Genomic DNA, 26598 nt, shown 5'->3' on the forward strand with positions numbered 1-26598 from the left:
GTTGGTATCTATGCACGTATACCCAGTCACCTGGCCGATATCGATGGGGGTCCGGGGGTGGCCCAGTCTCATAGAGGGCCCTCAGCTTAGGCCACACCTGCTCATGGGTTATGGAGAGACTGTTCTTAAACCTTAGGGTTTCTTCACTGTTGGTAACTAAAAATCCCCTGGTCCAAATTTACCATGTCTCTGAAGGCCTTAACTGAAGAAATGAAATTCACACTCCCATTATTTTTTCAAGGAGTTTATGGGGATCTCCAACTTCAACTTAAGGTTCCCAGGTTCAAAATCCAAGAACTGGGCAATTGCTAACTTTTTATACAACTCAAAGAAACCCCGTTTACATACAATAATCATCCCTTATGTACATACCGACACTTTATACTTCACAAACATTGATAGGCAGAGGAGGAAACTGAGGCGCAGACAAATTACAGAGTGATTTGCCTAAGGTCACTCAGCCAGCTGGTGGCTAGGCCCAGAAGCAAACCCAGCTTTTCCGATTCTGGGGCTTGTCTCCCCATCCTGGAGTTGCCGCCAGTGCTCCCACCCCTCAGTAAGGGGGCATAAGGAGAAAAAGGCAAAGTAGAAAGCCCACCACCAACCATCCCCTGGCGCCCTCTTGCTCCCCCAACTGGGTCTGGGCTCGAGTGGCCAGGAGTGCATTGAGGTACTGCAGCCGCGTGACCTTGATGAGCTGCAGGTCGGAGAGGGCCCTCATGGTGTAGTCAGGACAGTATGCAGACAAGCAAGCACCATCGGCTGGCTCTGGCTGCAGGTCATGGTGGATGGACTGGAGCGAGGACACTGGGGACTGGTGAACCGAGGACGGCGCTGTCAGGGCGGACACTCCGTAGCAGGTGAAGGTTCCGTTCTCGAACTTCAGGCCCTCTTTCCCAATCTCCACCTCAAACCTGCCCTGCAGGATGAGAATGAAATAATCCACTGGCTGGCCGCACTGGTACAGGTAATGGTGTGCAGCCAGACGGTTGCTCTCGTGAAACCTCACTTCTGGTTGACGCTGGGATGCTTCAGCAGGTGCAGCAGGACCTTCTTGGAGATTCGCAGGGGGCTGAATACATCCACCTCTCGAGATGGGAAGTGCTGGGTGGCCAAGAGCAGCTGAGGTGAGATTTTTCACTTTATATTCATCGTCAGACACCTTGAACAAGGAGAATTCCTCTTTTTGCAGGAGAGGAGCACTCAGAGGAGCAGGCTTCTTCCTGACGGTGGCATTTTGGTAGTCCTCAGACTCATCCAGGATCTCAGACTTGATGATCTCCTCAATGACGTCCTCCAGGGTGATGAGGCCCAGCACCTCGTAGAAAGGGTCACCTTCACCCTTGTTGTTCACCTTCTCCACGATGGCCAGGTGAGACTTCCCTCGTTTGAACTCCTCCAGGACGGCGTCCAGCTTGGTGTCGTTGAAGACAAAGTGGAGCGGATGGTTGTAAAAGCAGGTGATGGTGCTGAGCGGCGTGCAGTCTTCGGGATCCACGAAGGTCAAGTCCTTGAGGTACAGCATGTCCACGATGTTGGAGCGCTCCTCCTCGTGCACCGGGATGTGCGTGTGGCCACTCTGTATGATGCTGGCCAGGACGCCGAAGTCCAGCATGAAGCAGTCCTCGAGCGGCGTGAGCACATCCTCCATGGTCCGACAGCGCAGCACGCCCTTGCTGAGGTCACTGTAGGGGCCGCTGCCGCCGCGGGCCAGCTCCAGCATGCACTCCTGCAGCCGCCCGGGCCGCGCTGCCTTCTCCAGCAGCTGGCCCGCGGGCAGTGCCACCGGCAGGGTCAGCAGCATGGTCAGGCGGCTGAGCAGCAGCGCGGGTGGGGCCAGCGCCAGCACCCAGCGCCCGCTCACGGCAGCTGGCAGCACCTTGCCCACGAGGAACACGAGCCCCGTGCTGCCCAGCACAGAGGGCACGGCGCGCTGCCCGGCCATGCAGTACAGCAGCACCGCCAGCGCCGCCTGCGCCAGGCTGGCCAGCAGCAACAACACGCCCAGGGCGCGGCCGACCCAGCGCCGCACGGGCTCCAGGCACCGCCTTCCCAGGCGTCCCGGCCAGCAGGCCCTCGGGGCAGCCCACCCCCTCGGGGGCCACCCAGGACCAGGAGCTGTTGGCCACGCCTGAGCCGAAGAGGCGCACTCCCACCCCACGTCCTTGTCTCCGTCTTCCTCCAGACTGATGCCCAGTACCCACGGGCCCCACGCAGCCTCCCTGGCGGCGATGCCCTGGCACAGCACTGGCGAGCAACCAGCCTAGACGAGCCGCCGCCGCCGCCATCGCCTGCTGTCCCCTCTCCTTATGTAGACAGTTATGGCAGTTAAAGACACAGTAATACAAGTGCGCAAAACGGGTAACAAGAACACAATAACACAGACAAACATTCCAGTGCGACTGCGGAGACGAAACAGAAGGTAACCGGAAGGGCTGGCAGCCGACCCTCCTTACAGATGAGGACCCTGTCCTCCTTACAGATGAGGACCCTTGTCCTCCTTACGGATGAGGACCTCAGTCCTCCAGGCAGGGGCAAGGGACATCTCCTCAAGACCCCTGGTCGATGGCCCGCCAGCGCGTCCACCTAAGCCCATGCAGACCCAATATATATTGGAATTCCTACAGGTAAAGTACAGTTTAGAGCTCTCAGAGAATATGCGCACAAAAGGTGGAAAAAGTTAAGTGCACTCACCACGCGTGAAACACTCCGGATAGGGTCCTGGAGGTCTCTCCGATCCCGGACGAGCCCCCAAATGTACCCAAGATTGTGAATCCGAGAAACCACCAAGAAGCCGACACCTATGCAAACACACGAGGGTTTATTTACAAGCTCAAGCTTGGGTCCAAGTATACCCAACACAGCGGAGCAGGGACTTGGACGCCCAGACTAAAAGGCATAGCAGCTTTATAGGGACCAGTGGCCAATGGGATACGCAGAAAGTTGCAGTCACGTTGGTCCACACACAGGTGGCTGATTGAATTACATTTTACCCTAAAGTATCCATTTGAACTGGCCTATCACTGAGCCAATTTCCGATTAGGGTGTGCCCTGGGCTTGACTAGGGTGGGGCAGTGCCCTAAGCAATAAGCAGGTCATGTGGGTGTGATACAGGAGGTGGCGGGTGTAGAGTTAGTCCTGCACTGCTTGTCTAGGGGTAGGGGATTTTTGTTAAATTTCCTGGGTCCCACATTAGGGATTTCTTGTCTCTTGCTGCTTTAAGGATCTTCTCTTTATCTTTGGAATTTACTAGCTTCACTATTAAATGTCGAGGTGTTGAATGGTTTTTATTGATTTTAGGGGGAGTCTCTCTATTTCCTGGATCTGAATGCCTGTTTCCCTTCCCAGATTAGGAAAGTTTTCAGCTAGGATTTGTTCAAATACATATTCTGGACCTCTGTTGCTTTCGGCGCCCTGGGAAACCCCAATTAAATGTAGGTTTTTCTTCCTCAGGCTGTCACTTATTTCTCTTAATCTATTCTCATGGTCTTTTAATTGTTTGTCTCTTTTTTCCTCAGTTTCCCTCTTTGCCATCAACTCGTCTTCCATGTACTCACTTGTTCATCCACCTCGTTAACCCTCGTCATTAGCACTTGTAGTTTCAATTGCATCTCATTCAATTGATTTTTAATTTCTGCCTGATTAGATCTAAATTCTGCAGTCATGAAGTCTCTTGAGTCCTTTATGCTTTTTTCTAGAGCCACCAGTAGCTTTATAATAGTGCTTCTGAATTGGCTTTCTGACATTGAATTGCAATCTAAACTTTGTAACTCTGTTGGAGAGGGGACTGTTTCTGATTCTTTTGAGGTGAGGTTTTCCTTCTAGTCATTTTGCTCAGTGCAGAGTGGCCAAAAACAAGTCGTATTGGGAAACGGAGAAAAAGAGACAGAAGGAAAGAAAAGAGAAAAAGAAAAAAGGAAGAAAAAAGGAAGAAAAAAGGAAAAAAGAGAAGAAAAAGAGAAAGAAAAAGAAAGAAAGGTGGAAAAAAGGGTGGAGGAAGCGATCAGAAACCAAAAAGAAAAAAAAAAAGAAAAAAAAAAACACGGGGGAGTATCTTCTGATACTGTATACTTTAAGTCTCTTGACTTCCCCTGGAACTTGTCCGTCTAGCTGGTCTTCTGGGAGAGGGGCCTGTTGTGCTGATTTTCAGGTGTTAGCACTTGGGGGAGCTGCTCTGCCCCCTGCCTGGTGCAGGGCTCAGTGGGGGTTGTTTACCCCGTGAGGCCACAGGAGGAACAACCCCAGTGGTTGCTGCAGCTCTGGAAACCTGGATTCAGCTCCCACAGGAACTACTCCGTCTGCAGGGGCCTGGAGGCTCCGGGGCGGGGCCGCTGATCTGCTCAGCTCGGGTCAGGAGCGCCCTTGCTGTCCTGGGCCCTCCCGGCCTCTGCCTGTCCCGGGGAGAGGCCGGATCCTGGGCTGTGTCCCGGCGCCCTGTGCTCCCGGTCTGCGCTGTTGGATTCGCGCTCCCGGCCACGCAGCCCCCTCCGCAGAGCCGCCGCCTGCACCCCTCCGAGCTGCTCCGGGTCCCGCCGTGCGCGCTGCAGCCCTTAGGGAGCTCGGCACACTCTCCTGGGCGCGCAGGTGTCTGTTAGTGTCCCAGGGCATCCCCGCCCTCCTGAGGTCCTGCTCTAACTCCCTGCGGGTGCCTTTTCACCCGGGAAGATTGGTGCAGCTCCTGCTTCTCTGGGATGGGGCTCTCCTGTCCTGGGGGCACTCGCCCTGGTCTTAGCCCGGCTCCTCGGGGGATCCTCCCCCTTGGAGGCCTTTTGTTTCTTTATTTCTTTTTCCCCCTCTTCCTACCTTGATAGAAGCATGAACTCTTCTCACTGTAGCATTCCAGCTGGTCTCTCTTTAAATCTCAGGCCAAATTCGTAGATTTCAGGATGATTTGAAGGTTATCTAGGTAATTTGGTGGAGACAGGTGATTTGAGGACCCTACTCTTCTGCCATCTTGCCCCTCCCCCCCTGATTTGGGGACCCTACTCTTCAGCCATCTTGCCCTTCCTTCCAGATTTGCACTTCTTTGATGATGAGTGATGTTATGTTGAGTATCTTCTCATGTGTCTGTTGGCCACCTATATGTCTTTGAGGAAATGTCTGTTCAGGTCCTCTGCCCATTTTTTATCAGATCATTTGTTTTGTTTTGTTTTGTTTGTTGTATAAGTTCTGTATATATATTTTGGATATTAATCCCTTATCAGATATGTCATTTACCAATATCTTCTCCCAGTCATTGAATTGCCTATTCATTTTGTTGATGATTTCCTTTGCTGTGCAAAATCTTTTAATTATGCTGTAGTCCCAGGAGTTCATTTCTGCTTTTGTTTCCCCTGCCTGAGGAGACAGGTCAATAACTATATTGCTGAGGTGAAGAATATATTATTATCCCCATTTTACAAATGAGGAAACCAAGGCTCAGAATAAGAGACCTTTTTTTAACAAACACTATTTTATTACTTAAAAATACACAATGATCATAAGGGTACATGTCAAAAATTACAAAAGAAAAATGTACAGGAATAAGTGGAGACAAATGTATTAAAAGACAACAAGGTACCCATTCATATAGAGTCCACTGAGAATAAAACAGTTCTTGTTAGTTAGATAAGGCCACAAAAGACAGAGTGCTATGTAGAAAATGCCAGTTACCTAGAAATATTCCTTAAGAAAATGCTAGAAATGTATTGGTACTCTATTTAAACATGTCCTGATATATTATAGATTTCTATTCTATTCTTTCTATTCTATTCTATTCTATTCTATTCTATTCTATTCTATTCTTTTCTATTCTTCTTTTATTCCTTTCTATTCTACTCTACTCTATTCTATTCTATTCTTTTCTATTCTATTTTATTCTTTTCTATTCTTTTCTTTTTTAATAAAATAATTTTTATTGGTGTTCAATTTACCAACATACAGAATAACACCCAGTGCTCATCCTGTCAAGTGTCCCCCTCAGTGACCATCACCCACTCACCCCCACCCTCCTCCCCTTCCAGCACCCCTAGTTAGTTTCCCGAGTTAGGAGTCTTTATGTTCTGTCTCTCTTTCTGATATTTCCCACACATTTCTTCTCCCTTCCCCTATACTCCCTTTCACCATTATTTACATTCCCCAAATGAATGAGAACATGCACTGTTTGTCCTTCTCTGATTGACTTACTTCACTCAGCATAATACCCTCCAGTTCCATCCACATTGAAGCAAATGGTGGGTATTTGTCATTTGTAATGGCTGAGTAATATTCCATTGTATACATAAACCACATCTTCTTTATCCATTCATCTTTTGATGGACACCGAGGCTCTTTCCACAGTTTGGCTATTGTGGACATTGCTGCTAGAAACATTGGGGTGCAGGTGTCCCGGCATTTCATTGCATCTGAATCTTTCAGGTAAATCCCCAACAGTGCACTTGCTGGGTCGTAGGGCAGGTCTATTTTTAACTCTTTGAGGAACCTCCACACAGTTTTCCAGAGTGGCTGCACCAGTTCACATTCCCACCAACAGTGTAAGAGGGTTCCTTTTTCTCCGCATCCTCTCCAACATTTGTGGTTTCCTGCCTTGTTAATTTTCCCCATTCTCACTGGTGTGAGGTGGTATCTCATCGTGGTTTTGATTTGTATTTCCCTGATGGCAAGTGATGCAGAGCATTTTCTCATGTGTGTGTTGGCCATGTCTATGTCTTCCTCTGTGAGATTGCTCTTCATGTGTTTTGCCCATTTCATGATTGGATTGTTTGTTTCTTTGGTGTTGACTTTAAGAAGTTCTTTATAGATCGTGGAAACTAGCCCTTTATCTGATAACGTCATTTGCAAATATATTCTCCCACTCTGTAGGTTGTCTTTTAGTTTTGTTGACTGTATCCTTTGCTGTGGAAAAGCTTCTTATCTTGATGAAGTCCCAATAGTTCATTTTGGCTTTTTTTTTCTTTTGCCTTCGTGGATGTATCTTGCAAGAAGTTACTGTGGCCGAGTTCAAAAAGGGTGTTGCCTGTGTTCTCCTCTAGGATTTTGATGGAATCTTGTCTCACATTTAGATCTTTCATCCATTTTGAATTTATCTTTGTGTATGGTGAAACAGAGTGGTCTAGTTTCATTCTTCTGCATGTGGATGTCCTATTTTCCCAGCACCATTTATTGAAGGGACTGTCTTTCTACCAATGGATAGTCTTTCCTCCTTTATCGAATATTAGTTGACCATAAAGTTCAGGGTCCACTTCTGGGTTCTCTATTCTGTTCCATTGATCTATGTGTCTGTTTTTGTGCCAGTACCACACTGTCTTGTTGACCACAGCTTTGTAGTACTACCTGAAATCTGGCATTGTGATGCCCCCAGATATGGTTTTCTTTTTTAAAATTCCCCTGGCTATTCGGGGTCTTTTCTGATTCCACACAAATCTTAAAATAATTTGTTCTAACTATTTCTATTCTATTCTATTCTATTCTATTCTATTCTATTCTATTCTATGCTTTTCTATTCTATTCTTTTCTTTTCATTCTAATCTATTCTTTTCTATTCTGTTCTATTCTATTCTATTGTATTCTGTTCTATTCTATTGTATTCTATGCTTTTCTGTTCTATTCTTCTATTCTGTTCTATTCTATTCTATTCTATTCTATTCTATTCTATTCTATTCTATTCTTCTCTATTCTATTCTTCTCTATTCTATTCTATTCTTTTATATTCTCTTCTATTCTTTTATATTCTATTCTTTTCTATTCCATTCTTTTCTCTTCTGTTCTATTCTTTTCTATTCTATTGTATTCTATTCTATTATATTCTATGCTTTTCTATTCTATTCTATTCTTTTCTTTGCTATTCTAATCTCATCTTTTCTTTTTTTAAATTTTTTTATTTATTTATGATAGTCACATAGAGAGAGAGAGAGAGAGAGAGAGGCAGAGACACAGGCAGAGGGAGAAGCAGGCTCCACGCTCCGGGAGCCCAATGTGGGATTCGATCCCAGGTCTCCAGGATTGGGCCCCGGGCCAAAGGCAGGGGCTAAACCGCTGCGCCTCCCAGGGATCCCTCTAATCTATTCTTTTCTATTCTGTTCTATTCTTCTCTTTTCTATTCTATTCTATTCTTTTATATTCTCTTCTATTCTTTTCTCTTCTATTCTTTTCTCTTCTATTCTTTTCTCTTCTCTTCTATTCTATTCTTTTCTCTTCTATTTTATTCTTTTCTATTCTTATTGAGTTATAAGGGAATACTATGAAAGATTATACACTAACAAGCTGGGACACCTCGAAGAAATGGACAAATCCCTAGAAATGTGCAAACGAGCAAAACTGAAATAGGAAGAAATAGAAAATGTGTGCAGACCCATAACTAGCAAAGGAATTGTATCAGCAAGGCACCTGTGTGCCTCAGTGGTTGAGCATCTGCTTTGGCTCAGGTTATGATCCCAGGGTCCTGGGGGATCAAGTCCCACTCAGGCTCCCCGCATGGAGCCTCTTTCTCCCTCTGCCGATACCTCTGCCTCTCTGTATCTTTCATGAATACTTAAATAAAATCTTTAAAAAACAGAAAAGATGAAAAGATGAGAAAGGACCCAAATAAAATCACAAATGAGAAAAGAGAAATAACAACCAACAGTAGAGAAATACAAACATTTATAAGAGAACATTATGAAAAATTATATGCCAGCAACCTAGAACCTGGTAGAAATAGATCAATTCCTAGAAATATATAACATAGCAAAAATGAAAAAGGAAGAAATAATAAACTTGAATAGACAGATAACTAGCAAAGAAATTGAATCAGCAATCAAAAATCTCCCAACAGGAGACACTTAGATCAATAGAACAGAATGGAAAGCCGAAACAAGATACAAACCTGTAACTCTATGATCCATTAATCGACAACAAGGCAGGAAGGAATATCCAATGGCACAAAGACAGTCTCTTCAACAAACCCTCACGCTGACCCCAGGATAAGAACAAATGGTGTTGGGAAAACCAGGCAGCCACATGCAGCAGAATGAAACTGGACCACTTTCTTACACCATATATATAAAAAATAAATTCAAAATGGATGAAAGACCTAAATGTGAGACCTGAAACCATAAAAAGAAGAAAAGATAGGCAGCAACGTCTTTGACATTGGCCATTGGGTCTTCTTTCTAGATATGCCTCTGAGGTGAGGGAAACAAAAGCAAAAATACTCTTGGGACTTCATCAAATTAAAAAGCTTCCGCAAAGTGAAGGAAACAACTAAAGCTCAAAGGCAACATACAAAATGAGAGGAGATATTTGTAAACAACACATCCAATAAAGAGGTAGTATCCAAAATACATAAAGCAAATATAAATCTCAGCATCCTAAACACAAATTATCCAACTGCAGATGGGCAGAAGACATGAATGGACTTTGTCTCTGACAAGACATTCAGATGGCCACCAGACACATGGAAAGACACTCAGCGTCACCCATCATAAGGGCAATGCAAACCAAAACCACAATGAGATGTCACCTGACAGTCGTCAGAATGGCTAAAATTAACAACACAAGAAACAACAGGTGTTGGTGATGCTATGGAGAAAGGGGAGCCCCCTTACACTCCTGGTGCGCATGCAAACAGGTGCAGCCACTGTGTAAAACAGTGTAGAGGGTACTCGAGAAGTTAAAAATAGGGGACCCCTGGGTGGCACAGCGGTTTGGCGCCTGCCTTTGGCCCAGGGCGCGATCCTGGAGACCCAGGATCGAATCCCACGTTGGGCTCCTGGTGCGTGGAGCCTGCTTCTCTCTCTGCCTGTGTCTCTGCCTCTCTCTCTCTCTATCATAAAATTTTTTTTAAAAAAAGAAGTTAAAAATAGAGCTACACTACGATTCCAAAATTTCACAGCTAGGTATTTACCCCAAGGATACAAAAGTCATTTAGTAGATTCAAAGAGGGACACGCAGCCCACTGTTTGTAGCGGCGTTATCAACAACAGCCAAACTGTGGATACAGCCCAGATGTCCATCGACAGATGAATGGGCGGAGACGATGTGGTAAATATACACACTGCGACATCCTTGGTCATCAGAGGGGATGAAATGAAGCAATTTACAATGACGTGGGAGAAGTGGAAAGGACTTATGCTCAATGAACTCAGTCAGTCAGAGAAAGACAGATACCAAATACCATACAATTGCATTCACATGTGAATTTTAAGAAACCAAACAAACTGGCAAAGGGGCGGAGGGGGGGGGATGAGAGAAGCAAACCAAGAAACACACTCTTAACCACAGAGAATAAACTAATAAATACCAGAGGAAGGTGGGGAGGACGGGGAATCAGGGGATGGGGATAGTGGAGGGCACCTGTGACCAGTACCAGGCGTTGTATCCAAGGGTAGAATCACTATGTGGTAAACCTGAAACTATATCATACTCTGTTTACAAACAGGAATTCAAGTGAAACTTTAAAATAATAATTGGTAGTATTGATGAAACGTGTGCACAAGAGATAGAATCAGAAAGGCGGGATCCCTGGGTGGCGCAGCGGTTTGGCGCCTGCCTTTGGCCCGGGGCGCGATCCTGGAGACCCGGGATCGAATCCCACGTCGGGCTCCCGGTGCGTGGAGTCTGCTTCTCCCTCTGCCTGTGTCTCTGCCTCTCTCTCTCTCTCTCTGTGACTATCATAAATAAATAAAATTTAAAAAAAAAAAAAAAAAAAAAAAAAAAAGAATCAGAAAGGCAACTGAAAATCCAAATAAAGAGTATTTAGAGCCACAAATCCCCTCCTTAGCTCGGCTCAGGAGAAGGCTGCCATGTCTATTCTCACCCCAGCAGAAACCTGGATTTTGATTATCTGGGGAGGCCACTGACTTGGTGGAGTCAGGCTATCTTTCAACCCAAAACCTTAATAGAGTGCATAAAACTAAACGGCCCAAGATGCTAGGAGTCCCAGTGCAGGCACATGCCAAGACCCAAACTCTAACCATACACAGACATAACCCTAACCCTACACTTAAGCTTAATGTTAACCTAACCCTTAAACAAGACCTATCACTAATCGAAAACCAAACACAAACCCCAAGACCGAAACACATTCACTGAACCTTCCTGCCAACCCTCACCCTAACTCCTAAACCTAAACCCTTAACCCTGACCACTACCTTAAATCTAATCCTAACCCTAACCCTAACCTTAACTTAATGTACTCAAATCCTATTCCTAACCTTAACCTGTACCCTAACCCTAACCCTCTAATACTAACCCTATCTCATACCCCAAAGTGTACCCTAACCCGTACCCTAAAACTAACCCCTAACCCACTCCCTAACCCTATCTCTTACCCTTTTCCAAAACCATATCCTGACCCTGACCCTGACCTGACCCTAACCCTAACCCCTAACCAAACACTAACCATAACCCTAGCCCTAACCCCAATCCTAACCCTAACCCTCGCCCTAACCCTAAACCTAGCCCTAACTTTAACCCTAACCCTAACCCTAATTCATACCCTAACCCCTAACCCTAACTGCAAACCTAAGCCCAAACCTTACTCTAACCATAACCCTAACCCCAACTCCTAACCTCCAGCCCTAATCCCTAAAGCCTAAATCCTAACCCTAACTCTATATCCTGTCCTTAACCCTAATCCCTAACCCCCATACTAACTCCTAACCACTGACCCTTACCCTTATCCTTCACCCTAACCTCTAATCTGTAACCATAAGCATCATCACAAACCCCTAACATCTAACCTAACCCTAACCACCAACTGCCTCCCTTCCCCTGACCCTGCCATTCATTCTACCCATTCACTTACCCTTTGGTTCTGAGTAGTCCCTTCTGATGTGGATGTGGCCCCCAACGGCGCCTCCAGAGTCCTCCAGGGGGTCCTGAGGAAGCCGGGCTCCTGTGAGTGCGGACGTGGCCCCATGCGTTCCTGAGTCATAGTCAGCAGGTCCTGAGTACGACGGGGGCTCCTGTCACTGTGGACTATGCCTCACATCCTCTGGAAGCCTCTAGCAGATCCTCAGGAGGCCGGGGGCTCCTGTCAGCCTGGACATGGCCCTACGTCCCCCCAAAAACTCACCGCGGGTCCTGAGGAAGCTGTGGGCTCCTGTCAGCATAGACGCAGCCCCATATGTCCTGAAGCCAAAGTGCAGATCCTGAGGAGGACGGGGGTCCTGTCAGTGTTGACATGGCCCCACATTTTCCTCAAGCCTCACCATAAGACCTGAGGAAGCTGGGGGCTCCTGTCAGCATGGATGTGGCCCCAAATATTCCCAAACCTTCACAGTGGGTCCTGAGGAGGCCGGAGACTCCTGTCAGTGTGGATGCGGTCCCCACATCTTTCTTAGGCTCACCACAGGCTCTGACAAGGCTGGGGTCTTCTGTCCGTATGGATGCATCCGCATATTTCCTGAAGTCTACACCGGGGTTCCTGAGGAGGTCAGCGTCCTGTTGTGTGGACATGGTCCCACATCCTCCCGAAGCGTCACCACGGGTTCTGAGGAGGCCGGGGCTCCTGTCACCGTGGATGTGGCCTCCAGCTTCCAGAAGCCTCAACTTATGTCCTGAGGGGCCCGGGAGCTCCTTCCAGAGTGGACGCGGCGCCACATCTTCCTGAAGCCTCCCCGCGGGTCCTGAGGCGGCCCAGGGGCTCCTGTCAGTGTGGATGAGGGCCCACATCTTCCTGAAGCCTCACTGCGGGTCCTGAGGAGACCGGGGCTCCTGTCAGCGTGGACACGGCCCCACGTCCTCCTCAGGCCTCCCCAGCACAGGCGGGCTCCTGTTAGTGCAGGCGGACGAGGCTTACTGCGCATGCGCGCCCCCTGGGCGGGGCCTGGGCTCGGGCGCCCCCTGCGGGATGCTCAGACGCTGCAGGAGGCCTTGCAGGAGGCAGAGTCCCCGAGCCCCAGGCCGCACCTGCCTCCTTCCAGGCTCCAGCTGAGGCCTGTGAGCTTCAGAACCGTCTCACTGAAACGGAGCCCAACACCTGGCTTCCCCAGAAATTCTTAAAGACAAGGAATTGGAGCCCACAGGACGTGAAATGAAATGTGGACCAGACTTTTACCACGTCCTGCAAAACTCACTCAACCCTCTTCCACTGTGGACGGGACCGCGGGCTGGTGCAGCCGCCCTGGAAATAGTGTGGAGGCTCCTCAGGAAGTTACAAATAGAGCCGCCCTGCGACCGGCAGGTGCACGGCCTGGAGCTCACTCCGAAGATACAGATGCAGTGAGACTCGGGACACATGCAACCCAATGTCCACAGCAGCCGGGTCCACGGTAGCCACACTGTGGGAGGATCCTCGGTGCCCTCGGGCAGATGATGGATAAAGAGGATGGGAGATAGATGATGGTCATCGAGAGAGGAATGGTACTCAGCTCTCAAAGAGAAGGAAATCTTGCCATTTGCAGTGACGTGGATAGAACCAGAGGGATCATGTTAAGTGTAATAAGTCAGTCGGGAAAGAGAATGACCATGTGGTGTCATTCATAGGTGGAATTAAAGAAGCAAAGCAGATGAACATCTGTGAAGGGAAGGAAAAACAAATAAGATGAAAACAGATGCAGGAAATACAGACTCTTAATCATAGGAAACAAACTGAGGGTCGCTGGAGGGGAGGGGTGGGAGAGGGGATAACAGGGGACTGGCATGAAGGAGGGCACGTGATGTCACGAGCACTGCTGTTATCTCCAACTGGTGAATCCCTGAATTCTTCCTCTGAAAGTATAATACACTATATGTTAATTAATTGGGTTTAAATTAAATTAAGTTAAAAAAAATCAGTTGTATCAGAGCATATTTCCTTCTGGACTCTCTGTTCTGCTCCTTCAGCTTATGCCAGGACCACCCCCCGTGGGTCTGGTTTGTTTAACTAGGCGCCACGTCTCGTCCATGGCCCAGCCCAAGGCTAGAACTCACGACCCCGAGATCAGGACTGGAGGTGAGGTCAGGAGTCGGATGCTTAACCGACAGAGCCAGCCGGGGGCCTGAGAACCACACTGCTTTATTCTGTGTCTCTGTGATATCGTTTGAAATAGGAAAGTGCTACGTCCCGCTCTGTCTTGCTTCTCCAATACTGATTTGCTGTCCGGGGTCATTTGTGGGGGCGGATGGATGTTATGAGTTTTTTTCCCTATTTCGAAGATCTGCCACCATGATTTTGATAGGAATGACATTGAAACTGAGGGTGGCTTCAGGAACTGCGGACATTTTCACAAGATGAGGCTCCCACCCCACGAGCCCAGGACGGCCTCTCAGAGCCTGGTATGGCTCAGTGCACAAGTCTTGTGCTCCTTTGGTTCCATCTCATTATTTATTCTCTGTGATGCTCCTGAGAAGGGAGTCACGTCCTTCATTTCCTTCCTGAGTGCTCATTGTCGGGACACAGCAAGGCTACTGAGCTCTGTAGGGTCAGTTTGTGTTCCGTGACTTTACTGAACTCACTCCTTAGTTCTAACAGGTTTTGGTGGAGGCTCTCGGGTTTCCTGTTTCTAGTACCGCATCTTCAGCAAATAGGGACAGTGTGACGTCCCCCTTCCAGGTGTGGAACCTTTGCTGTTTCCTGTCTGTTGACTACATTAGGACTTCCAGCGCTGAGAGGGGACCTCCTTGGCTTGTTCCTGCTCAGGGGAGACGATTTCAGGTTTTCACCCTTGAGGATGACGTCAGCTGCGGGCCTTCCTAGCGGCCTTTATTCTGTTGATAGACATTTCCTCAAAACCCACTATGCTTTTGATGTTGTATTTTGTCAAATGCTTTTTCTGCAACTCTTGAGAGGATCGTATGCTTTTTGTCCTTTCTCTTGTGTTTCTTTTAAAAAAAGATTTTATTTACATATCCTTGAGAGGCAGAGAGAGAGAGAGAGAGGCAGAGACACAGGCAGAGGGAGAAGGCGGCTCCATGTAGGGAACCCGACGTGGGACTCGATCCCAGGACTCCAGGATCACGCCCAGGGCCGAAGGCAGGCGCTAAACTGCTGAACCACCTGGGCTGCCCCATGTCCTTTCTCTGGTTAATGTGATGGATCCTGCTGACTGATGGACAGAGGGGCCGTGGGTAGGACATGGGCAACATAGATGAACAATAGTAACAGCTATAAGCGTCTGGTTCTCAAATAAACAAGTCACAGAAATTTAGAAAGTACAGCCTAGGGAATAGAGTCAGTACTGTTGTGACAACTTTGTACGGGGACAGACGGTGACGCCACTTCTCGTGGGGGGAGCTAAGGCACAGAATTGTCAAGTCACTAGTTGTAGCCCTAAAACTACTGTCACATTGTGTGTCGACTGTACTTCAATAAATATCAAGGAAAGGGGTTTCTGGTAGGACTCCCGGTGGGTCCGTGAAAGGCATTTACACGGTCGTTACACACACGAAGTCACCTCTGCAGAGGAGATAAAGATGCTCACGTGTCTTCATGTTAATTTTTAGAAGATTTACTTGAGAGAGGGTGCAGTGGGGAGGGGCGGAGAAAGAGGGGGAACCTGGAGCGGACTCCTCACCCACCGGAGCCCAAGCCCCACGCGAGGCTCCACGCCACAACCTCGAGATCCTGACCTGAGCCAAACTAAAGAGTCGACATGGAACCGACTGAACCACCCAGGAGCCCCTCAAATGTTCTTAAGTGCAACCCCATGCTGTGAACTCTGGGGCTCGGGGGGATGTCTGTGACCCCCAGTCTGCCTAGAAGGGTGGAAGGCCTGCAGAGCCCGAGGATGGGAACTGAGGATGTGGGAAGGTGTCTGCATCCCCTTCCCACCTGGCGTAGGGACAGGACCCTCCCCCGGGACCCTCAGCCTTCAGGGTGAAGGGCTAAGTGCTGATTGGACCCCGCCTGCCCATAGTCATGATGCGGGACCCCACTGTGGGCGGAACTGTGCCGCTCCCGGGTTCCACTGCTGCCTGGCGCTCACTGTGCATCTGCAGACCTTCGGAAACACTCGTGCTCCGGATCTGGCTCACAGTGACCCGACTCTCCCGCTCTCCCCAGTAGCTCAGTACTCCCACTCTCCCCAATACCCCAGTACTCCCACTCTCCCCAGTACCCCAGAACTCCCACTCTCCCAAGTTCCCCAACTCTCCCACCCTCCCCAGTACCCCGGTGCATAAAGAGGAGGCGCTCACACAGCAACAGGTCACAGGTGAGTGGCCGCTGATGCCTGCTCCCCGCGGGCCACTCTGGGGCCTGTGGGTCCAGGTGGGGGCGCTGGCCTCCCGGGCTGGGGTCCAAAACACCCCGACCCCAATGTGATGACTGCGAGCAGCTCCTGCAGCCCTTCCACAGCCCCACAGGGTGAGGGCGGCCCCCTAAGGCCCTGTCCAGGGAAGGAGGCTGCAGTTGGAGTTCGGAAGCTCCCCCAGGACCCCCGCTCCCCTGTAAGCCCCGTGCTGTGCAGGGAGACCCAATTCATGACCTTTCTAGCCCATCCTAGATGCATGGACCCCGACAGGGATGACACCTCCCCGCCCAACCCTGTGGTCAGAGAAGAACGGTCAGGGCCTGCTGGGTCCCCCTGGCCAGTGAACAGGCTTGGTCTTCACACACTGGAACGCGGAGTCCCTCGTGCTCCCCCCAAACCCCCCTCAGGACATTCTCACATCGTTGCCCTCAGGGTGGGGAGTTTGGTCGCACTCTTGCTGGCATCAGGTTTTAATTTTGATGAAGTCCAGTCCGTTGCTTTCTCCCCTTGGTTGTTGTGCTTGTGGAATCTAAGAGAAACCTTCGATCTCCCCCGGGCTGGGAGAATCACCCCGAGCATCAGATCGGCAGTTCCCCGGAGCCTCCTGGGTCCCCCGCCCATGTGCTCCTGATACCGGGGTGGGAGCGCTCTGATCCCAGCATGATGGCGTGTTCTGGGACAGTGGCTGGGAAGGTGGACTGTAGGTGGGCGAGCGACAGACAGGCAGTGAGGGCCCGTGTGTGATGTTCCAGCCCAGCCTGTGCCCCTCAGGGCTATGGGGTTGTCTCCGGCTCCGGTCAGAGGGCGGGGGACCTGCCCTCGGGGAGCACCCTGACGCATGTGTCCTTGGAAGGTTCTCATGCGCCATCATTCTTGGATGTGTTTGGATTCCAGCACCATGCAGGAGGACTCAGAGACCCTGCTGGCCTTGCAAAGGGCCAATATCATGGCCCAGTACCATCAGGTGAGGCCCAGAAGGGACCATAGACACTACACACCCACGAGAGGGGGGACCATACCTGCAAGAGCAGGGGAGGCCCAGGAGAGGATCAGAGCCAAGGATGAGCCAGGTCAGCCCAGACAAGGACCATAGTCACCAGGAACAAGTGAGACCCTAGGGATGGTCCCAGTATCAGTAGCAACTAAGGGTCCATCCTGGATCCTAGTCATTGGTAGCTGAGGAGCCCAGTCACCAGGTACAGTGAGGCCCAGGTGGGGACCACAGTCACCAGGTCCAGATGAAGTTCACAGCTCCCATGTCCAGGTGAGCCCCAGGTGGGGACCGGAGTCACCAGGTCCAGGTGAGATCAAGGTGGAGACCACAGTCACCAGGTCCACATGAGGCCCAGATGGGGACCAGAGTCACTTGGCCTAGGTGAGGCCCAGTTGGGGACTAGAGTCACCAGGTCTGGCTGAGGCCCAGGTGGGAACCACAGTCACCAGGTCCAAGTGAGGCCCAGATGGGAACCACCTTGATAGAAATGCGAACTCTAGCTGTTCTCTCTTTAAATCTCAGGCCGATTTCATAGGTTTTCAGGATGATTTGAAAGTTAGCTAGGTAATTTGGTGGGGACAGGTGACTTGGGGACCCTACTCTTCGGCCATCTTGCCCCTCTGACAGGAATATTTTTAGCAGTGAACAGTAAAGTCCGTTTATTAAAATTGTTATTAATTTGTGCAAACAAACTTCTGTCAGCTTAAAGCAACTGTGAATCACACATATCCACACTGGCTAGAAAATTTTGTTAACCTGAGTTTCTAGATCATTTTCATTATGTGAGTGATTTCTTTCCAAAACTAATTCCCAAAGGAAGTAAGGCAATGTGACAAGAGAAACAGTCAAGTAACATGAGAAAAAAGAAACCAACAAAAAAATGCTAAGCATTTTTCTTGGGATCAGAGAAATCCTGATCGTGTGAGGTTTTTTCACCCTGCCCTGAGTAAAACCAATTCCCTGACTCAGATGCTTCAGGAGAGAACTGGGTTTCTGGTCCAGAAATCGTGACTGCCTCTGGCACTTGGTTCCCACAGCTGTGGATGTGGCCTCAGACCAGCTCGGCGGTTTCCAGGCTGCACTTGGAGGAGTTGGAAGGGCTCTGAACATGCACCTTAGGGGCAGCCTGGGATCCATACCCCACAGCTTTTAATTGATAGGTACACCAACTCACATAAAACTTCACTGGAAAGAAGTCAAATTGTGTGTTTTAAGAAGACTTGAAAAAGGGCAGCCTGGAAAGCTCAGCCGTTTAGCACTGCCTTCTTCCCAGGACGTGATCCTGGAGACCCAGGATGGAGTCCCACTTCGGGCTCCCTGCATGGAGCCTGCCTCTCCATCTGCCTGTGTCTCTGCCTCTCTCTCTCTCTCTCATGAATGAATAATTAAAATATACTTTTAAAAGTATATTGCAGGGCAGCCCCGGTGGCTCAGCGATTTAGCGCTGCCTTCAGCCCGGTGTGTGATGCTGGAGACGCAGGATGGAGTCCCATGTCAGGCTCCCCGCATGTCTGTGTCTTTGCCTCTCTCTCTCTCTCTCTCTCTTAAATAAATAAATAAATAAATAAATAAATAAATAAATAAATATAAAATAAAAAGTATATTGCAGCTACATTGGTAGCTATATTAATAAATGTTTTTACATTTTATGGTGACTGGACCTAGCAACTCTTTACATCAACAGCCATCACTTCTAGTCCTCACAACAGTGTTGTGGGACAGGCGGTATTATTTCCTTTTTACAGATGAAATTGATGACCTCAAGCACATGCGGTTCCTTCCCTTTCTTTTTTTCTGTTCAGAATATACAAGCTATAAGTGAGTAAATTGCAAGAAACCCACTTCCGTGATCAACATCTTTACTTTCCTCAAACGATTTTAATATTTTTCTCAATTCTGAACTCCTTATCTATCTTACTACTCCTTTTCAAATAACTTAGGATATTAAATAAATCTTAAAAAAAAAAGGGGGGGTAGCCCTGGTGGCCCAGCGGTTTAGCGCCGACTGCAGCCCGGGGTGTGATCCTGGAGACCGGGATCGAGTCCCACATCGGGCCTCCTGCATGGAGCCTGCTTCTCCCTCTGCCTGTGTCTCTGCCTCTCTCTCTCTCTCTCTGAATGAATAAATAAATAAATCTTTAAAAAAATAACTTAGGATACATTTTCCCAGGACTTGTTCAGAGAACCATTCCCTGGATTAATGTCTCTCCCTAAGTATGAATCAGTGACCTGAAACAGACCCAGCATACACAGATTCTCCTATTTATTCAACACCCATTCATTCCAAAATGACGTCTATACGGCCTTCTATATGGCAGGCACAGAGACAGGCTCCGTCCCCACCGGGTTTCGATCTATGTCCCCAGAGTACTACCTGCAGTCTTTTGAACTTCCTATCAGGATCCTTAATGCTGATTTCTGAAAGCAAAACAAGCAAGTCCACAGTTCTCCTTCATACTTCCCGGCAGACCCTTGGGTTCTCTCCACAGAGTTGAACTGTTGTGATACTTACTGACTCATTGATTGTGTAGGTAAGTCACAGAGCAGCATTGCCATCCAAAACAAAAAGGAGGAAAAAAGGAGTTTGGAAGTTATTGGGTCTCACAAATCGTGGGGAGGGAATACTGAAACTGTGACAATGTTTCTTAGTGCACCTTTTCTCAGAGCCACATCTCTCCAGATGTGGAGACATAGACGCAGCCCCATATGTCCTGAAGCCAAAGTGCAGGTCCTGAGGAGGACGGGGGTCCTATCAGTGTTGGCGTGGCCCCACATTTTTCTCAAGCCTCACCATAAGACCTGAGGAGGCTGGGGGCTCCTGTCAGCCTGGACACGGCCCCAAATCTTCCCAAACCTTCACAGTGGGTGCTGAGGAGGCCGGAGACTCCTGTCAGTGTGGATGCAGTCCCCACATCCACAGACAAGGCTGGGGTCTTCTGTCCGCATAGACATATCCCCATAATTCCCGAAGTCTACACCGGGTGTCCTGAGGAGGTCAGCGTCCTGTTGTGTGGACGTGGCCCCACGTCCTCCCGAAGCAAAACCGCGGGTTCTGAGGAGGCCGGGGCTCCTGTCACCGTGGATATGGCCCCCATCTTCCAGAAGCCTCAACTTGGGTCTTGAGGGGCCCCGGAGCTCCTGCCAGAGTTGATGTGGGCCACATCTTCCTGAAGCCTCCCTGTGGGTCCTGAGGCGGCACAGGGGCTCCTGTCAGCGTGGATGCGGCCCAATGTCCCCCTGAAGCCTCACCGCGGGTCCTGAGGAGGCTGGGGCTCATCAGCGTGGACACGGCCCCATGTCCTCCTCAGACCTCCCCAGCACAGGTGGGCTCCTGTTAGTGCAGGCGGACGAGGCATACAGCGCATGCGCGCCCCCTGGGCGGGGCCTGGGCTCGGGTGCCCCCTGCGGGACGTTCAGGCACTGCATCGGAAGCCATGCAGGAGGCAGAGTCCCCGAGCCCGGGGCCCCACCTGCCTCCTTCCAGGCTCCAGCTGAGGCCTGTGAGCTTCGGAAACGTCTCACTGAAAGGAGCCCAACACCCGGCTTCCCCAGAAATACTTAAGGACAATGAATGGAGCCCACAGGACGCGAAATGAAATGTGGAGCAGACTTTTACCACGTCCTGCAAAACACACTCAACCCTCTTCCACTGTGGGTGGGACCGCGGGCTGGTGCAACTGCCCTGGAAACAGTGTGGAGGCTCCTCAGGAAGTTACAAATAGAGCCACCCTGTGATCGGCAGGTGCACGGCCTGGAGCACACTCCGAAGATACAGATGCAGTGAGACTCAGGGACACCTGCACCCCAATATCCATAGCAGCTGGGTCCACAGTAGCCACACTGTGGGAGGATCCTTGGTGCCCTCGGGCAGATGATGGATAAAGAGGATGGGAGATAGATGATGGTCATAGATGATTGATAGATAGATAGATAGATAGATAGATGATAGGAATGTTACTCAGCTCTCAAAGAGAAGGAAATCTTGCCATTTGCAATGACATGGATAGAACTAGATGGATCATGTTAAGTGAAATAAGTCAGTCAGGAAAGAAAATTACCGTATGGTTGCATTCATAGGTGATATTAAAGAAGCAAAGCAGATGGGCATCTGTGAAAGGAAGGAAAAACAAATAAGATGCAAACAGAGATGGAGGAAAAAGAGACTCAATCACAGGAAACAAACTGAGGGTCGCTGGAGGGGAGGGGAGTGGAGGGACAGGGTAACTGGTAGACCGGCATGAAAGAGGGCATGTGATGTCATGAGCCCTGGTGTTATCTCCAACTGGTGAATCCCTGAATTCTACATCTGAAAGTATAATACACTATACTGTTAATTAATTGGGTTTAAATTAAATTAAGTTTAAAAAATCAGTTGACAGTATTGGAGTGCATTTTCTTCCAGGCTCTCTATTCTGCTCCTTCAGCTTCTGCCAGAACTACACCCCTGTGGCTTTGGTTTGTTTAAGTAGGCTCCCTGCCTCATCCACAGCCCAGCACAGGGCTAGAACTCATGACCCCAAGATCAAGACCATGGGTGAGGTCAGGAGTCGGATGCTTAACCAATGGAGCCAGCCGGGGGCCCGAGAAGCACACTGCTTTATCCTGTGTCTCTGTGACATCGTTTGAAATAGGAGAGTGCTGCATCCTGCTCTGTCCCGCTTCTCCTATACTGATTTGCTGTCCAGGGTCATTTGTGGGGGCGGACGAATGTTATGAGTGCTTTTTCTATTTGGAAAATCGGCCACCATGATTTTGATAGGAATGACATTGGAACTGCGGGTGGCTTCTGGAACTGTGGACATTTTAACAAGATGAAGGCTCCAACCCCACGAGCCCAGGATGTCCCCTCAAAGTCTTGTAATTTTCAGTGTACAAATCTTGCACTCTCTTGGTTCAGTCTAATTATTTTGTTCTTTTGGATGCTCCTGATAAGGGAGTCGTGTCCTTAATTTCCTTTCTGAGTGCTCATTGTCGGGACACAGCAAGGCTACTGATCTCTGTTCATTTGTTGTCCCACAACTTTACTGAATTTACTCATTAGTTCTGACAGTTTTTGGTGGAGTCTCTCGGGTTTCCTGTTTCTAATGCCACATCTTCAGCAAATAGGGACAGTTTGATGTCCCCCTTACAGGTGTGGAACCTTTTCTGTTTCCTGTCTGTTGACTACGGTAGGACTTCCAGTGCTGAGAGGGGACTTCCTTGGCTTGTTCCTGCTCTTAGGGGAGATGATTTCAAGATTTCACCCGTGAGGATGATGACAGCTGCGGGCCTTCCTAGATGGCCTTTATTCTGCTGATATACGTTTCCTCAAAACCCACTATGCCAAAAAAAAAAAAAAAATTTAAAAAACCCGCTATTCTTTTTATGTTGTATTTTGTTAAATGCTTTTTATGCAACACTTGAGAGGATCGTATGCCTTTGTCCTTTCTCTTGTTTTTGTTTTTAAGATTTTATTTATTTACCCATGAGAGACAGAGAGCGAGAGAGCAAGAGAGAGCGAGAGAGATGCAGAGACACAGTCAGAGACATAGAGGGAGAAGCAGGCTCCATGTAGGGAACCCGACGTGTGACTCAATCCTAGGAATCCAGGATCACGCCCTGGGCCAAAGGCAGGCGCTAAACCGCTGAGCCCCCCCGGGCTGCCCCATGTCCTTTCTCTTGTTAATGTGATGGATCATGGTGACTGATAGCCAGAGGGGAAGCCGGTGGGAGATGGGCAAAATAGACGAAGCATATTAAGAGCTATAAGCATCTGGTTCTCAAATAAATAATTCACAGATATTTAGAAAGTACAGCCTAGGCAATAGAGTCAGTACTATTGTGACAACTTTGTATGGGGACAGATGGTGATGACACTTCTCGTGGGGAGATCTGAGTATGCACAGAATTATCAAATCACTAGGTCGTAGCCCTGAAACTACTGTAACATTGTGTGTTGACTGTACTTCAATAATATCAAAGAAAAGGGGTTTCTGATGGGACTCACGGTGGGTCAATGAAAGGCATTAAAATGGTCATTACACATATGAAGGCACCTCTGAAGAGAGGATAAAGATGCTCACATGTCTTGATGTGAATTTTCAGAAGATTTACTTGAGAGAGGGTGCAGTGGGGAGGGGTGGAGGGAGAGGGGGAATCTGGAGCAGACTCCTCACATACCAGTCACCAGGTCTGGGTGAGGACCACGTGAGGACCACAGTCAGCAGGTACAGGTGAGCCCCATGTGGGACCCAGAGCCACCAGGACCAGATGAGGCTCAGGTGGGGACCAAAAAGACCAGGTCCAGGTTGAGGCCCAGGTGGAGCCCAGAGGCACCAGGTCCAGGTGAGGCCCAGGTGGCAACCAGATTCACCAGGTCCAGATGAATCCCAGGTGGGGACCAGATTCACCAACTCCAGGTAAGGCCCAGGTGGGGACCAAAGTCACAAGGTCTGGGTGAGGCCCAGGTGGGGACACAGTCTCCAGGTCCAGGTAAGGCAAAACTGAGGACAAGAGTCAACAGGTCCAGCTGAGGCACAAGAGGACACCAGAGTCACCAGGTACAGATGAGGCCCAGATAAGGATCAGAGTCACCAGGTCCAGGTGAGGCCTAGAAAGAGACCACAGGACCCAGGTCCAGGTGAGCCCCATGTGGGAACCAGAGCCACCAGGTCCATTTGAGCCCAGGTGGGGACCACAGTCACCAGGTCCAGGTGAAGCCCAGGTGGGGGCCAGATTCACCAAGACCAGGTGAGGCCCAGGTGATGACCAGTCACCAGGTCTGGGTAAGGAACAGGTAAGGACCAGATTCGCCAGGTCCGGGTCAGGCCCCGGTGGGGACCAGAGTCACCAGGTCCAGGTGAGACCCAGGTGGCAACCACACTCAGCAGGTCCAGGTGAGGCCAAGCTGAGGACCAGTGTCCCCAGGGCCAGGTGAGGCCCAGATGGGGACCAGAGTCACCATGTCCAGGTGAGGCCAGAAGGACACCACAGGTACCAGCTCCAGGTGAGGTTCATGTGCAAACCAGAGTCACCCGGTCCAGGTGAGGCCCAGGAGGGGACAAGAATCCCCTGGTCCAGGTGAGGCCCAGGTGGGGACCGGAGTCACCAGGTACAGATGAGCCTAGAAGGAAACGAGAGACACAAGGTCCAGGTGAGGTCCATGTGGGAACCAGAGTCACCAGGTACATGTGAGGCCAGGTGAGGACCAAAGTTAACAGATCCAGGTGTGTCCCAGGTGGGGAACAGAGAAACCCTGTCCTGATGATGCCTAGATAGGTACCAGAGACACCAGGTCCAGGTAAGGCCCAGGTGGGGACCAGTTACCAGATCCAGGTGAGGCCAAGCTGAGGACCAGAGTCACCAGGTCCCGGTAAGACACAGGTGAGGCCCAGGTGGGGATCAGAGTCATCAGGTCCAGGTGAGGCCCAGGTGGGGACCACAGTCACCAGGTCCAGGTGGGGACCAGAGTCACTGGGGCCAGGTGAGGCACAGATGGTGACCAGAGTCACCAGGTCTGGGTGAGGACCAGGTAAGGACCAGGTTCACCAGGTCCAAGTGAGGCCCACGTGGGGACCTAAGTCACCAGGTATGGGTGAGGCTCCGGTGGGGACCAGAATCACCAGGTCCAGGTGAGGCGCAGGTGGCAACCACAATCACCAGGTCCAGGTGAGGCCCTGGTGGGGACCAGAGTCACCAGGTACATGAGAAGCTAGAAACACTACAGCCACCAGGTCCACATGAGGTCCATGTGGGAACGAGAGTCACCAGTTACAGGTGAGGCCCAGGTGGGCCCAGACTCACCAGGTCCCGGTGAGACCCAGGTGGGAACCAGTGTCACCATGTCCAGGTGTGGCCCAGGTGAAGACCAGAGTTAACAGGTCCAGGTGGGTCCCTGTTACGGAACAGTGTAACACCAGGTCCAGGTGAGGCCCAGGTGGGGCCATAGTCACCAGGTACAGAAGAGGCCAAAGTGAGGACCAGAGTTACGAGGTCCAGGTGAGTCCCAGTGGGGAATAGAGTAACCATGTCCTGATGAGGCCGAGGTAGGGACCAGAGTCACCAGGTCCAGATGAGGCCAGGTGGGGAGCATATTCACTAGGTCCAGGTGAGGCCCAGTTGAGGACCAGAGTCACCAGGTCTGGTTGAGGCCCAGAGGGATACCAGAATCACCTGTTCCAGGTGACATCCAGATGGGGACCAGAGTCACCAGGTCAGGGTGAGGCCCAGAGGGGTTCCAGGGTCATCATGTCCAGGTGAGGCTCAGGTGTGGAACAGAGTAACCAGGTCCCAATGATGCCTAGGTGAGGACCAGAGTCACCAGGTCTGGGTGAGGCCCAGATAGGATCAGAGTCACCAGTTCCAGGTGAGGCCAAGAAGGAGACCACAGCAATCAGGTCCAGGTGAGGCCCAGGTGGGGACTAAAGTCACCAGGACTGGGTGAGGCCCAGATGAGGACCAGATTCACCAGGTCCAGGTGAGGCCCAGGTGGTGACCAGAGTCACCCGGTCCAGGTGAGGACCAGGTAAGGACCAGATTCACCAGGTCCAAGTGAGGCCCACGTGGGGACCTGAGTCACCAGGTACGGGTGAGGCCCAGGTGGTAACCACACTCACCAGGTCCAGGTGAGGCCAACCTTCAGGCCAGAGTCACCAGATCCAGGTGAGGCCCTGGTGGGGACCGGAGTCACCAGGTAAATGTGAGGCTAGAAGGACACCAGAGTCACCAGGTCCAGGTGTGGTTCATGTGGGAATGAGAGTCACCAGGTCCAGATTGAGGCCCAGGTGGGGCCCAGTCATCAGGGCCAGGTGAGGCCAAGTGTGGATCAAAGTTATCAGGTACAGGTGAGTCCCAGGTGGGGAACAGAGTAACCATGTCCCAATGATGCCCAGGTGGGACCAGAGTCACAAGGTCCAGACGAAGCCCAAGTGGGGAGCAGATTCACCAGGTCCAGTTGAGGCCTAGCTGAGGCCCAGAGTCCCCACCTCCGGGTGAGGCCCAGAGGGGGACCAGAGTCAGCCGGTCCAGGTGACATCCACGTGGGGACCAGAGTCACCACATCAGGGTGAGGCCCAGAGGGGGACTAGAGTCACTAGGCCCCGATGTCGAACTGAGTAACCAGGTCCCATGTTGCCCATGTGAGGACCAGATTCACCAGGTCCAGGTGAGGTCCATGTGGGAACCAGTCACCTGGTCCAGGTGAGGCCCAGGTGGGACCACAGTCACCAGGTCAGGGTGAGGTCCAGAGGGAGACCAGAGTCACCAGGTCCAGGTGAGTCCCAGGTATAGAAGAGAGTAACCAGGTCCCAATGATGCCCAGGTAAGGACCAGAGTCACCAGGTCCAGGTGAGGCCCAAATGTGGATCAGAGTCACGAGTTCCAGGTGAGGACAAGAAGGAGACCACAGGAACCAGGTCCAGGAGAGCCCCATATGGGAGCCGGAGACCCAGATCCAGGTGAGGCCCAGGTGCGGACTACGGTCACGAGGTCCAG

General features: G+C 50.3%; 2 pseudogenes; both read right to left on the reverse strand.

Moving 5' to 3' along the window:
• Nucleotides 1-528: 528 nt before the first annotated feature.
• On the reverse strand, nt 529-2288 carry LOC144323149 (metal transporter CNNM3 pseudogene; annotated as a pseudogene).
• A 261-nt stretch (nt 2289-2549) lies between these two features.
• LOC144323150 (rap1 GTPase-GDP dissociation stimulator 1 pseudogene) overlaps nt 2550-26598 on the reverse strand; it is a 77907-nt pseudogene continuing 53858 nt past the window's right edge.

Source organism: Canis aureus, chromosome 11, assembly GCF_053574225.1.
Source record: "Canis aureus isolate CA01 chromosome 11, VMU_Caureus_v.1.0, whole genome shotgun sequence".
NCBI lineage: Eukaryota > Metazoa > Chordata > Mammalia > Carnivora > Canidae > Canis > Canis aureus.